Below are 14,884 nucleotides of genomic sequence, written 5' to 3'. Positions count from 1 at the left end.
TGCGAAGCAAAGGTAGCCTTAGATGAATACGGTCCGTGGACTCCACATCGATGAAAACAATAGATGTTATCAGTCCTAATGTAGGACAGAAGTCCTTGGGCTGAAGGAGACACTCATCAAGTTCCCTCTCTTTACTCAACATTGTGTAACCTTGCCACGGCCTTGTCACTCAAACGCATCGTAAGGAGACGTTAACCTACAACAGTATCCCAGTGGATAAACAGATTTAGATTCCGCTGTTCAACTCAATATCCCCTCTGCCTATAAACAGGAAGGAAGAATCAGGAACACCTCTGGCTGAATGGTAATAAACACAAAGCGGCTTGTGGATAAAGGCGGGGGGCTCGTGTTACCATACTCGCTCGAATTTCACTTTTAAATGAATAGTAATTTGTTTTCATTTAAATGTAAATCAGGGGGAGCAAATGGAATTACGTTGACAGTCATCGGTGGAGTAAACCGACTCACCCACCCGCCCACCAACCCTGAGCACCGGAGGGCCCTGGGCCACCTACTCACTGACGGTCGGGGAAAGAAACAACTAGCTGATGTGCGGTGGGTGACCTCCGGTGTAGACAGTCAAGTGCGGTTGTGTCTTTCCCCCTCGCCATTTGAATTTCTGGTGCCATTGTGCCATAGCGGCACGATTTTATATGCTGATTAAACCCATAATGCATTCCTGTTGTAGACACCGGCACAGAGGCATAGCACATCAGAGAGAGAGAAAGAGAGCGATAGAAAGGGAGAGATAGAGAGAAGGGAGGAAATGGTATAAAGAGACAGGGAGATGTAGAGAGGGAGCGAGAGAGCATTATCTAGAGGGATGGAGAGAGGGAGCGAGAGCATTATCTAGAGGGATGTAGAGAGGGAGCGAGGGAGCGAGAGCATTATCTAGAGGGATGTAGAGAGGGAGCGAGAGAGCATTATCTAGAGGGATGGAGAGAGGGAGCGAGAGCATTATCTAGAGGGATGTAGAGAGGGAGCGAGAGAGCATTATCTAGATGGATGTAGAGAGGGAGCGAGAGAGCATTATCTACAGGGATAGAGAGAGGGAGCGAGAGACCATTATTTAGAGGGATGTAGAGAGGGAGCGGGAGAGCATTATCTAGAGGGATGTAGAGAGGGAGCGAGAGAGCATTATCTTGAGGGATGTAGAGAGGGAGCGAGATAGCATTATCTAGAGGGATGTAGAGCGGGAGCGAGAGAGCATTCTCTAGAGAGATGTAGAGTGGGAGCGAGGCAGGAGGCGCGGAACGGATTTGCAATAATTCGCAGGGCTCTCTCCACCAGCTGCTGCAGACGCAGGTGTGCCTCTCAGTCCCGTAGTGCTCTGTCTCTCACCACAGCAGCGCAGCAGGAGGCTTGCTGTTATACACCCAACCACTAAAATACTCTAACAAAGGCAAACCCCTCTCTGGGGAGAAAAACACAGTTCTCATAACAAGGAACAAAGCGCCTGGCTTTGCAGCAGGGGCCGAATCACCTAATCCAGGTTGTAATGCGGTAAATTAAAGAAACGTTCCAATGTTTTTAGAAGTAAGAGTAACTTGTTAGAATAAATATGTGTTTGTGTTAATGAATAATGAGAATTTCAGTGAGCGTTTATGCAAAACCTTCAGCAGGTAGCTAGAGTTTTAATTGCGTGTGATTATGATTGCCCAGCAAAACTTTTAAGCCTTCTAAATGCTCATTTTGAAAGCCTCCATTGAATGCTAATATTGCATTAGATATTTTTTTTTGCAGAGTTCAGCATTTCTGATTTCTGAAAAGAGAGCGTTGAGGAAATCTTCAAAGGGCCTTGGAAATTCATTTCCCATTTTATTGTAAGTAAGGAAGTGCATTGTCGGTTTTACAAGCCGCGCTGCCTGAGGAGAGGGATCGAGGCAAGGGCCTTTTCTCAATTGGTAGCTCAACTCCTGCGTCCTCTCTCCTCCATCCTCTCTCGCCTCCTTTTCAAAAAGGTCAATGGCAATCAAGGAGAGGCGGCGAGGAGAAGGAACGTGGACTTTAAAATGATTACATGCTTTCTCCTTCGAATAAAAACAATTGTTTCAAAAGCGGTGTGGCAGATATCAAAACTCTTCAGTGAAGGACACGCGTATGATACACATGGCTACCCTTGCAGAAAGGTGGCTATCGAGGAGGGGAGGACACTCTTCGGTTCGCATGCTAACATATTGACACTCTCCTAAACCACTTATCGGTTTCCGGGTCACGGAGGAGACAGACGGAGGAGAGAGGACAGAGGACAGACTTTTTCCCATATGAGAAAAGGTCAGAGTTAATCCGTCGAGAGGCTATGCTGCACCACACTGACACTCACAAACACTCTAATCAGCCTGGGAGAACCGACAGACGGACAGACAGGGCAGGGGTGTTATGAAATATGTATGAATGGCAGGTAGCCAAGTAAATATGGGCGGCAGGTAGCCAAGCGGTTAGAGTTTTGAGCCAGCAACCGAAAGGTCGCTGGTTCGAATAACTGAGCCGACAAGGAAAAAAATTGGGCGATGTGCCCTTGAGCAAGGCACTTACAGTTGAAGTCGGAAGTTTACATACACCTTAGCCAAATACATTTAAACTCAGTTTTTCACAATTCCTGACATTTAATCCTAGTAAAAATTCCCTTTTTTAGGTCAGTTAGGATCACCACTTTATTTGAAGAATGTGAAATGTCAGAATAATAGTAGAGAGAATGACTTATTTCAGCTTTTATTTATTTCATCACATTCCCAGTGGGTCAGAAGTTTACATACACTCAATTAGTATTTGGTAGCATTGCCTTTAAATTGTTTAACTTGGGTCAAACGTTTCGGGTAGCCTTCCACAAGCTTCCCACAATAAGTTGGGTGAATTTTGGCCCATTCCTCCTGACAGAGCTGGTTTAACTGAGTCAGGTTTGTAGGCCTCTTTGCTCGCACACACTTTTTCAGTTCTGCCCACAAATGTTCTATAGGATTGAGGTCAAGGCTTTGTGATGGCCACTCCAATACCTTGACTTTGTTGTCCTTAAGCCATTTTGCCACAACTTTGGAAGTATGCTTGGGGTCGTTGTCTATTTGGAAGACCCATTCGTGACCAAGCTTTAACTTCCTGACTGAGGTCTTGAGATGTTGCTTCAATATATCCACATAATGTTCCTTCCTCATGATGCCATCTATTTTGTGAAGTGCACCAGTCCCTCCTAAGGCAAAGCACCCCCACAGCATGATGCTGCCACCCCCGTGCTTCACGGTTGGGATGTTGTTCTTCGGCTTGCAAGCAACCCCCTTTTTCCTCCAAACATAACGATGGTCATCATGGCCAAACAGTTTTATTTTTGTTTCATCAGACCAGAGGACATTTCTCAGAATGTCAGGGATTCAGCCGAGGCTGCTCCTCCTCCTTGCTCGGGCAGGCTTCGGCGTTCGTCGTCACCGGAGTACTAGCTGCTACCGATCTATGTTTCTGTGTTCTACTTGTCTTGTCTTGATTGTTCACACCTGTTTCCCATTATCATTGATCATTGCCCTATTTAACCCTCTGGCTCCCACTGTATGTTGTGCGTGTTTGTTCATGTTTGGTTGTCGTCTGGTGAGCTGGTTTGTTTCCTCCCTGCGTGGAGGTTATGTTATTTGAAGTTACCTACGAGTAAAGTACGTTGCCGATTAGCTCTGTGTCCTGCGCCTGACTTCGTCCTACCGCATTACACTGACATCCTGACACCGAAAAGTAGATCTTTGTCCCCATGTGCAGTTGCAAACCGTAGTCTGGCTTTTTTATGGCGGTTTTGGAGCAGTGGCTTCTTCCTTGCTGAGCGGCCTTTCAGGTTATGTCGATTATAGGACTCGTTTTACAGTGGATATAGATTATTTTGTACCTGTTTCCTCCAGCATCTTCACAAGGTCCTTTGATGTTGTTCTGGGATTGATTTGCACTTTTCATCTCTAGGAGACAGAATGCGTCTCCTTCCTGAGCGGTATGACGTCTGCGTGGTCCCATGGTGTTTATAATTGCGTACTATTGTTTGTACAGATGAACGTGGTACCTTCATGCATTTGGAAATTGCTCCCAAGGATGAACCAGACTTGTGGAGGTCTACCATTTTTTTTCTGAGGTCTTGGCTGATTTCTTTTGATTTTCCCATGATATCAAGCAAAGAGGCACTGAGTTTGAAGGTAGGCCTTGAAATACACCTCCAATTGACTCAAATGATGTCAATTAGCCTATCAGAAGCTTCTAAAGCCATGACATAATTTTCTGGAATTTTCCAAGCTGTTTAAAGGCACAGTCAACTTAGTGTATGTAAACTTCTGATCCACTGGAATTGTGATACAGTGAATTATAAGTGAAATAATCTGTCTGTAAACAATTGTTGGAAAGATTACTTGTGTCATGCACAAAGTAGATGTCCTAACCGACTTGCCAAAACTATAGTTTGTTAACAAGAAAAGTGTGGAGTGGTTGAAAAAACGAGTTTTAATGACTCCAACCTAAGTGTATGTAAACTTCCCGACTTCAATTGTAACTCTCATTTGCTTCAGGGGTGCTGTACTACTATGGCTGATTCTGTAAAACAACACATTTTACTGCCCCTATCTGGTGTATGACAACATATACTGAACATAAATATAAACGCAACATGTAAAGTGTTGCTCCCATGTTTCATGAAGTGAAATAAAATATCCCAGAAATTGTCCATATGCACAAAAAGCTTATTTCTCTAAAATGTTTTGCACACATTTGTTTACTTCCTTGTTAGTGAGTATTTCTTATTTGGCAAGATAATCCATCCACCTGACAGGTGTGGCATATCAAGAAGCTGATTAAACAGCATGATCATTACACAGGTGCACCTTGTGCTGGGGACAATAAAATTCCACTCTAAAATGTGCAGTTTTGTAACACAACACAATACAACAGATGGCTTAAGTTTTGAGGGAGCGTACAATTGCCATGCTGACTACAGGAATGTCCACCAGAGCTGAACGCCAGAGAATTAAATGTTAATTTCTCTACCATAAGCCAGCTCCAACATCTTTTTAGAGAATTTGGCAGTACTGTACATCCAACCGGTCTCACAACCGCAGACCACGTGGAACCACGCCAGCCCAGGACCTCCACATCCGGTTTCTTCACCTGCGGGATCGTCTGAGACCAGCCACCCGGACAGCTGATGAAATTGTGGGTTTGCACAACCGAAGAATTTCTGCACAAACTGTCAGAAACCGTTTCAGGGAAGCTCATGTGTGCTCATTGTCCTCACCAGTTCTTGACCTGACTGCAGTTCGGCGTCGTAACCGACTTCAGTGGGAAAATGCTCGCCTTCGATGGCCAATAGCATGCTGGAGAAGTGTGCTCTCCACGGATGAATCCCGGTTTCAACTGTACAGGGCAGATGGCAGACAGCGTTGTGTGGGCGAGCGGTTTGCTGATGTCAAAATTGTGAACAGAGTAATCCCATGGTGGCGGTAGGGTTATGGTATGGGCAGGCATAAGCTACAGACAACGAACACAATTGCATTTTATCAATGTCAATTTGAATGCACAGTTTTACCGTGACAAGTTCCTGAGGCCCATTTTCGTGCCATTCATCCGCCGCCATCACCTCATGTTTCAGTATGATAATGCACGGCCCCATGTCATAAGGATCTGTACACAATTCTTGGAGGCTGAAAATGTTCCAGTTTTTCCATGGCCTGCATACTCACCAGACATGTCACCCATTGAGCATGTTTGGGATGCTCTGGATCGACGTGTACGAGAGCGTGTTCCAGTTCCCGCCAATATCCAACAATTTCGCACAGCCATTGAAACAGAGTGGGACAACATTCCACAGGCCACAATCAGCAGCCGGATCAACTCTATGCAAAGGAGATGTGTCGCGCTGCATGAGGCAATTTGGTGGTCACACCAGATACTGACTAGTTTTCTGATCCACGCCCCTACCTATTTTTTTAAGGTATCTGTGACCAACAGATGCATATCCCCAGTCATGTTAAAATCAGTCAATTTATTTAAATTGACTGATTTCCTTTGAAATTGTTGCATTCTGCGTTTACATTTTTGTTCAGTGTAATAATTGTTTTACCTCCCAATCTAGTCCTTCTTCCTCCCTCACTTCCACGCTACAGAGAACACGCCTCATTGGAATTCACAAAATGGGGGACCGATGGCGAAATTGGAATGGGGGGATTTGGGAACGGATGACTGGTCAGGGCCACCACCTTGCCAAGTATTGCCTCACTTGGTCCCTGTGTGAGAAGTCTGTCTTGTCCATGACAGACACAGGATGCTAATATGATTAGCGAAGTGCTAGTGTCAAACACTGCCAACGCCAAATTAATAGATTTCCTTCCAACCACCCTGGTTGAGCTCGGCTAAGTCCATAATTTCCTAGACTGAGTTGTATCAGTAAACCACATTTTGGGGTGTTTTAAAAATACAGCCAATCCTCTCTGAAGCTTGCTGACTTCAACTGTCAAGGTAATGCTAGTCCCTGTAAGTCACTGACCTATTACTATTACATGATAGTAGTTTCATATGATTAAGTTTATGGCAAAGGTTATATTGTTGATATCCACGTATATAACTACACCCCCCAAAAATCTGGGTTGTTTGGATGAACCAACTGCTGGGTTACAGGTATTGGGTCACTTAGTTGGGTTGCTTTCTTTAAAAAGAGCAAGGTTGGGTTGTTGATGCTGGGTTATTAATGCTGGGTTATTGAGATATGACCCAGTGGGTCAGATCAAAAGACTGGAGGAGTGGCTTATTAGGGGCGTTGCTTTGAGATAGTTATTCTTGGCCACCCGTGAGAGTAAATATCATTCCAGTTCATCTGTTCTGTTGTATTGTTTTCACGTGTTAAGGTTGAACCGTGACATTTTGTAGCTTTAATGAGGCTTACACAGGTGTATGAGTGTATGAGTTCCTTATTAATTTATTAGTATTACCAGTTTTGCTGTATGGCATCAATAATATATTATGCACTAGCTGCATATCATTGGTTGATTGTGGTGCGGGTGTTTTCACACATCTCCAAGGACTAGCACTAGCCATGTTAAGAAAGGTATCAATGTTGTCTAAGTTTATACTCATTGATTCATCCAGGCACCAATCTTTACTTTCTTCCTTCCGGAACCAAAACCTTTCCAAACACACACTTTTTCCCGTCTCCTCAGCCCTCGAAGTCATTAAATATTTAATTTATAATAAATATTTATTTGCTTTTGATTACTCTTAAAATTAATTCATCAGGGAGCAATGTGACAGATGCTTGCTGTTATTGACGAATGCTGCCACGGCAATGACGGATAACATCAGATACCCCAGCATGCCACTCTCCAACCCTCCTGCCTTCCCCTCTCCCTAGTCCCCCTATCTCTCCATCCCTCCCTCTCTCCCGCTCTGTCTTCCTCCCTCCATCAGGTGAGGAATGGCTCTGGAGCCAAAGCATTTGTCACAGCAACAATTTGCTGAAACTAAATTACACTGACAGGAGCTGCGAGGGAGGGAGGGGAAAAAACTGAGGAGAAAGGGAGGGGATATTTATTAAATGAAAGCTTTCTGGGGGACAGTTAAGTGTTTCCCATGGGCGGAGGGGGGCAAAGAGGTTAGGAGAGAGAGAGAGAGAGTGAGAGAGAGAGTGTGTGTGAATTTGGAGAGGTACGGTTTTAAGGGCTTGACATTGAAGTGATCACTAATGGAGTGAATCGTGCCTGTGTAGTTCGTAATGACAACAGCTCATCTAAGCCATCAAAGATACCCCACGGAGATGTCAAATGAGAGAAATAAATCCAACAACAAACAAGATTTCATATACAGTGGGGGAAAAAAGAATTTAGTCAGCCACCAATTGTGCAAGTTCCCCCACTTAAAAAGATGAGAGAGGCCTGTAATTTTCATCATATGTACACGTCAACGATGACAGACAAATTGAGAAAAGAAAATCCAGAAAATCATATTGTAGGATTTTTAATGAATTTATTTGCAAATTATGGTGGAAAATAAGTATTTGGTCACCTACAAACAAGCAAGATTTCTGGCTCTCACAGACCTGTAACTTCTTCTTTAAGAGGCTCCTCTGTCCTCCACTCGTTACCTGTATTAATGGCACCTGTTTGAACTTGTTATCAGTATAAAAGACACCTGTCCACAACCTCAAACAGTCACACTCCAAACTCCACTATGGCCAAGACCAAAGAGCTGTCAAAGGACACCAGAAACAAAATTGTAGACCTGCACCAGGCTGGGAAGACTGAATCTGCAATAGGTAAGCAGCTTGGTTTGAAGAAATCAACTGTGGGAGCAATTATTAGGAAATGGAAGACATACAAGACCACTGATAATCTCCCTCGATCTGGGGCTCCACGCAAGATCTCACCCCGTGGGGTCAAAATGATCACAAGAACGGTGAGCAAAAATCCCAGAACCACACGGGGGGACCTAGTGAATGACCTGCAGAGAGCTGGGACCAAAGTAACAAAGCCTACCATCAGTAACACACTACGCCACCAGGGACTCAAATCCTGCAGTGCCAGACGTGTCCCCCTGCTTAAGCCAGTACATGTCCAGGCCCGTCTGAAGTTTGCTAGAGTGCATTTGGATGATCCAGAAGAGGATTGGGAGAATGTCATATGGTCAGATGAAACCAAAATAGAACTTTTTGGTAAAAACTCAACTCGTCGTGTTTGGAGGACAAAGAATGCTGAGTTGCATCCAAAGAACACCATACCTACTGTGAAGCATGGGGGTGGAAACATCATGCTTTGGGGCTGTTTTTCTGCAAAGGGACCAGGACGACTGATCCGTGTAAAGGAAAGAATGAATGGGGCCATGTATCGTGAGATTTTGAGTGAAAACCTCCTTCCATCAGCAAGGGCATTGAAGATGAAACGTGGCTGGGTCTTTCAGCATGACAATGATCCCAAACACACCGCCCGGGCAACGAAGGAGTGGCTTCGTAAGAAGCATTTCAAGGTCCTGGAGTGGCCTAGCCAGTCTCCAGATCTCAACCCCATAGAAAATCTTTGGAGGGAGTTGAAAGTCTGTGTTGCCCAGCGACAGCCCCAAAACATCACTGCTCTAGAGGAGATCTGCATGGAGGAATGGGCCAAAATACCAGCAACAGTGTGTGAAAACCTTGTGAAGACTTACAGAAAACGTTTGACCTGTGTCATTGCCAACAAAGGGTATATAACAAAGTATTGAGAAACTTTTGTTATTGATCAAATACTTATTTTCCACCATCATTTGCAAATAAATTCATTAAAAATCCTACAATGTGATTTTCTGGATTGATTTTTTTTTCTCATTTTGTCTGTCATAGTTGACGTGTACCTATGATGAAAATTACAGGCCTCTCTCATCTTTTTAAGTGGGAAAACTTGCACAATTGGTGGCTGACTAAATACTTTTTTTCCCCACTGTAAATCCACACACACAAATCCATATAAACCCATGGATGAGGAAGATGTTAAAATAAGCAGTCTGAATTTTTCTCTCTCTACCCCATAGCAAAATGAGTAGAATTGCATGAAATTAGTTATAAAATGGCAAAGTTCTCTCTCCGCCCCATGGCAAAATGTGTAGAATTGCAGAAAACGTGCTTTAAAGGTCCAATGCAGCCAGATGTAAGTTAGTCTTGCAGTAATCAAGGTTGAATCACCGACCGGGGAGCCCCCATTGATTTTCTTGTCACTCTCAGTCAGATATCATATTAAAAAACTGCAAACATTTCTCTCCACCCTATGGCAAAATGTGTAGAATTGCAGGAAAATAGCTGTAAAACTGCAACATTTTCCCTACGCCCCATGGCAAAATGTGTAAAATTGCAGGAAATTAACTTTAAAACTTCAAATTTCGCTTAGGGCCCCCCCAAAAGGCTAGGGCCGGCTCTGACTGCATGTGTGGTCACGGATGAGGGTACACAGACCCGCAAGCCACTGCGGCTCCCCCATGATGAGTTCAGATTTCGTGTGGCCCCCATACCATCAAAGTTGCCCATCCCTGATTTACAGTGCCTTCAGAAAGTATTCACACCCATTTACTTTTTCCACATTTTGTTGTGTTACAAAGTGGGATTAAAATGGATTTAATTGTAATTTCTGGTAAATGATCTACACAATATACTCTGTAATGTCAAAGTGGAAGAAAGATTCTAACATGTATTACAAATTCATGAAAAATTAAACACTAATATATCTTGATTAGATAAGTACTCACCTCCCCGAGTCAATACATATACAGTGGGGAGAACAAGTATTTGATACACTGCCGATTTTGCAGGTTTTCCTACTTACAAAGCATGTAGAGGTCTGCAATTTTTATCATAGGTACACTTCAACTGTGAGAGACGGAATCTAAAACAAAAATCCAGAAAATCACATTGTATGATTTTTAAGTAATTAATTTGCATTTTATTGCATGACATAAGTATTTGATACATCAGAAAAGGAGAACTTAATATTTGGTACAGAAACCTTTGTTTGCAATTACAGAGATCATATGTTTCCTGTAGGTCTTGACCAGGTTTGCACACACTGCAGCAGGGATTTTGGCCCACTCCTCCATACAGACCTTCTCCAGATCCTTCAGGTTTCGGGGCTATCGCTGGGCAATACGGACTTTCAGCTCCCTCCAAAGATTTTCTATTGGGTTCAGGTCTGGAGACTGGCTAGGCCACTCCAGGACCTTGAGAAGCTTCTTACGGAGCCACTCCTTAGTTGCCCTGGCTGTGTGTTTCGGGTCGTTGTCATGCTGGAAGACCCAGCCACGACCCATCTTCAATGCTCTTACTGAGGGAAGGAGGTTGTTGGCCAAGATCTCGCGATACATGGCCCCATCCATCCTCCCCTCAATACGGTGCAGTCGTCCTGTCCCCTTTGCAGAAAAGCATCCCCAAAGAATGATGTTTCCACCTCCATGCTTCACGGTTGGGATGGTGTTCTTGGGGTTGTACTCATCCTTCTTCTTCCTCCAAACACGGCGAGTGGAGTTTAGACCAAAAAGCTATATTTTTGTCTAATCAGACCACATGACCTTCTCCCATTCATCCTCTGGATCATCCAGATGGTCATTGGCAAACTTCAGACGGGCCTGGACATGCGCTGGCTTGAGCAGGGGGACCTTGCGTGTGCTGCAGGATTTTAATCCATGATGGCGTAGTGTGTTACTAATAGTTTTCTTTGAGACTGTGGTCCCAGCTCTCTTCAGGTCATTGACCAGGTCCTGCAGTGTAGTTCTGGGCTGATCCCTCACCTTCCTCATGATCATTGATGCCCCACGAGGTGAGATCTTGCATGGAGCCCCAGACCGAGGGTGATTGACCGTCATCTTGAACTTCTTCCATTTTCTAATAATTGCGCCAACAGTTGTTGCCTTCTCACCAAGCTGCTTGCCTATTGTCCTGTAGCCCATCCCAGCCTTGTGCAGGTCTACAATTTTATCCCTGATGTCCTTACACAGCTCTCTGGTCTTGGCCATTGTGGAGAGGTTGGAGTCTGTTTGATTGAGTGTGTGGACAGGTGTCTTTTATACAGGTAATGAGTTCAAACAGGTGCAGTTAATACAGGTAATGAGTGGAGAACAGGAGGGCTTCTTAAAGAAAAACTAACAGGCCTGTGAGAGCCGGAATTCTTACTGGTTGGTAGGTGATCAAATACTTATGTCATGCAATAAAATGCAAATTAATTACTTAAAAATCATACAATGTGATTTTCTGGATTTTTGTTTTAGATTCCGTCTCTCACAGTTGAAGTGTACCTATGTAAAAAATTACAGACCTCTACATGCTTTGTAAGTAGGAAAACCTGCAAAATCGGCAGTGTATCAAATACTTGTTCTCCCCACTGTACATATTTGCCCATTATTCTTTTTTTAATTCTTCAAACTCTCTCAAGTTGGTTGTTGATCATTGCTAGACAGCCATTTTCAAGTATTGGCATAGATTTTCAAGCCGATTCAAGTCAAAACTGTAACTAGGCCACTCAGGAAAATTACTGTCTTCTTGGTAAGCAACTGCAGTGTAGATTTGGCCTTATGTTTTAGGTTATTGTCCTGCTGAAAGGTGAATTCGTCTGCCAGTGTCTGTTGGAAAGCAGATTGAACCAGGTTTTCCTCTAGGATTTTGCCTGTGCTTAGCTGTTTTCAGTTAATTTTTCTCCTTCTCCAGATATGAAATGCCTGGTCTAATAATGATGGAGAGGATAATAATAATATGCCATTTAGCAGACGCTTTTATCCAAAGCGACTTACAGTCATGTGTGCATACATTTTTTGTGTATGGGTGGTCCCGGGGATCGAACCCACTACCTTGGCGTTACAGGCGCCGTGCTCTACCAGCTGAGCTACAGAGGATGTATGATTCTTTAATAATGGGGCAGAAGTTGAAAATTCACTGAGACCAAACGATCGCCTGAACTGTTTCCTGATTTTTAGAGAATGTTTCACAATAGGGTTTTTAGTGTATTTGGAAACAGGCTCAGCTAATGCAAGTTTTGAGCAGAGTAAGGCAGCTAAGGAGGTGGGGCCACAGGATGAGATCTCCAAGGTCAACCATTATGGGCCTGTAACATCAGGGATTTCTGTCATCCAATATTAATTGATTCTTATATTAGCTGCCCAGTAATAACATTGAAAGTTCGGATCAATTTTATCATGGTGTGGAGATATCCATTATCCTCTATTGAGATGCAGAACAACAAACATCATTAGGGTTAGAAGCTACTGGTGCCAAAACAGTAAGAATGAGGAGAGAAATTACAGAGGAGGGAAGAGTGAAAATGACAATAAGTGTTATTTACAAGCCTGAAAGGATGGGGATGGATCCAATGCCTTATTAATGAACTTAAGCAAACCAATGCACCTTCTCCCAATACACAGTAGAAGATCTCACTGTATCTCAACCAACTCAGCCTCAACCCCTAAAGCTGAATAGAGTCCTAAATCTAATATTTATATTATGCAGGTTCAAGTTGATTTCAATACTTGATATGCAAGATTCTAATCCTTAGGGTTAATTCGCTAATTGACTTGCAAATGCCTCATTGTAAGAGATGGTTTAAGTTAAGTGGGTGTCAAAAGGTCAGGATTGATTCAACAGGGAGGAGAACATCGTGATAGGGTCCAGTGAGACCTATAGCAGGACTTACAGTGCATTCGGAAAGTATTCAGACCCCTTGACTTTTTCCACATTTTGTTACGTTACAACCTTATTCTAAAATGGATTAAATAAATAAAAATACTCATCAATCTACACACAATACCTCATAATGACAAAGTGAAAACAGGTTTTTAGAAATTGTATTTACTTATTTACATAAGTATTCAGACCTTTTGCTATGAGACTCGAAATTGAGCTCAGGTGCATCCTGTTTCCATTGATTATCTTTGAGATGTTTGTACAGCTTGATTGGAGTCCACCTGTGGTAAATTCAATTGATTGGACATGATATGGAAAGGCACACACCTGTCTATATATGGTCCCACAGTTGACAGTGCATGTCAGAGCAAAAACTAAGCCATGAGGTCGAAGGAATTGTAGCTCTCTGACAGAGCTACAGCGTTCCTCTGTGGAGATGGGAGAACCTTCCAGAAGGACAACCATCTCTGCAGCACTCCACCAATCAGGCCTTTATGGTAGAGTAGCCAGATGGAAGCCACTCCTCAGTAGAAGGCACATGACAGCCCGCTTGGAGTTTGCCAAAAGGCACCTAAAGGATTCAGACCATGAGAAACAAGATTATCTGGTCTGATGAAACCAAGATTGAACTCTTTGGCCTGAATGCCAAGCGTCAAGTCTGGAGGAAACCTGGCACCATCCCTACGGTGAAGAATGGTGGTGGCAGCATCATGCTGTGGGGATGTTTTTCAGCCGCAGGGACTGGAAGACTAGCCAGGATCGAGGGAAAGATGAACGGAGCAAAGTACAGAGAGAACCTTGATGAAGAGCGCTCAGGACCTCAGACTGGGGCGAAGGTTCACCTTCCAACAGGACAACGACCCTAAGCACACAGCCAAGACAACGCAGGAGTGACTTCGGGACAAGTCTCTGAATGTCCTTGAGTGGCCCAGCCAGAGCCTGGACTTGAACCCGATCTAACTTCTCTGGAGACCTGAAAATAGCTGTGCAGCGACGCTCCCCATCCAACCTGACAGAGCTTCAGAGGATCTGCAGAGAAAGATGGGAGAAACTCCCCAAATACAGGTGTGCCAAGCTTGTAGCGTCATACCCAATAAGACTCGAGGCTGTAATCGCTGCCAAAGGGGCTTCAACAATGTACTGAGTAAAGGGTCTGAATACTTACGTAAATGTGTTATTTCCGTTTATTTTATTTTATAAATTTGCTAAAAATTCTATAAACCTGTTTTTGCTTTGTCATGATGGGGTATTAACACAACATGCTGTAACATAACAACATGTGGAAAAAGTCAAGGGGTCTGAATATTTTCCGAATGCACTGTATATCAGTCGAATCATACCAAACAGTCGAATGATCATGTTATTCACCCTAACACATAATTAATTTTTCAAACGAGGTTAAGTTGCAATTACAACCTTTTCCAACTCAATCAAATGTCACTATCAACTATGTGTTACATAAAAGAGCAGTGTTTTGGGATGTGAACCCATCACTCTCTCCTGGAAAGACCATCACAGCAACACCTGTCAACAAATGGAAGAACTGACAGAGCGGTGCGCCGCGGTGCGCAATGCGTTTTAATTCACTCACACTAAAGCCCAAAAGGCGTCTCTCCGGGAAACATTTGGACCATCATGAACAGCTCGTCAGTCAGTCTTATCTTGAATATTGTCGCGTGATTAATTGTAGCTTCACTTCAGCCTTCAGCACTGTGGGTCGATGGAATAGGCTCCACCGTATTATATCCACCGGTGTCCCCG

The 14,884-nt window shown here is 43.7% G+C and overlaps 1 protein-coding gene and 1 long non-coding RNA gene across 2 annotated transcripts in view; one reads left to right on the top strand and one right to left on the bottom strand.

Annotated features, from left to right (window-relative positions):
* Positions 1-14,884, top strand: part of LOC311127976 — a 1,008,662-nt gene that overhangs the window by 928,520 nt on the left and 65,258 nt on the right. The window lies entirely within an intron of this gene.
* LOC311127971 (netrin receptor UNC5D-like) overlaps positions 1-14,884 on the bottom strand; it is a gene marked incomplete at both ends in the record, with an annotated part of 301,636 nt that overhangs the window by 286,081 nt on the left and 671 nt on the right. The gene's annotated exons all lie outside the window — the stretch shown is intronic.

The sequence above is a fragment of the Coregonus lavaretus genome (assembly GCF_964263955.1).
Source record: "Coregonus lavaretus genome assembly, chromosome: 4".
In the NCBI taxonomy this organism is placed as follows: domain Eukaryota; kingdom Metazoa; phylum Chordata; class Actinopteri; order Salmoniformes; family Salmonidae; genus Coregonus; species Coregonus lavaretus.
This window is presented reverse-complemented; position numbering and strand designations above follow the sequence as displayed.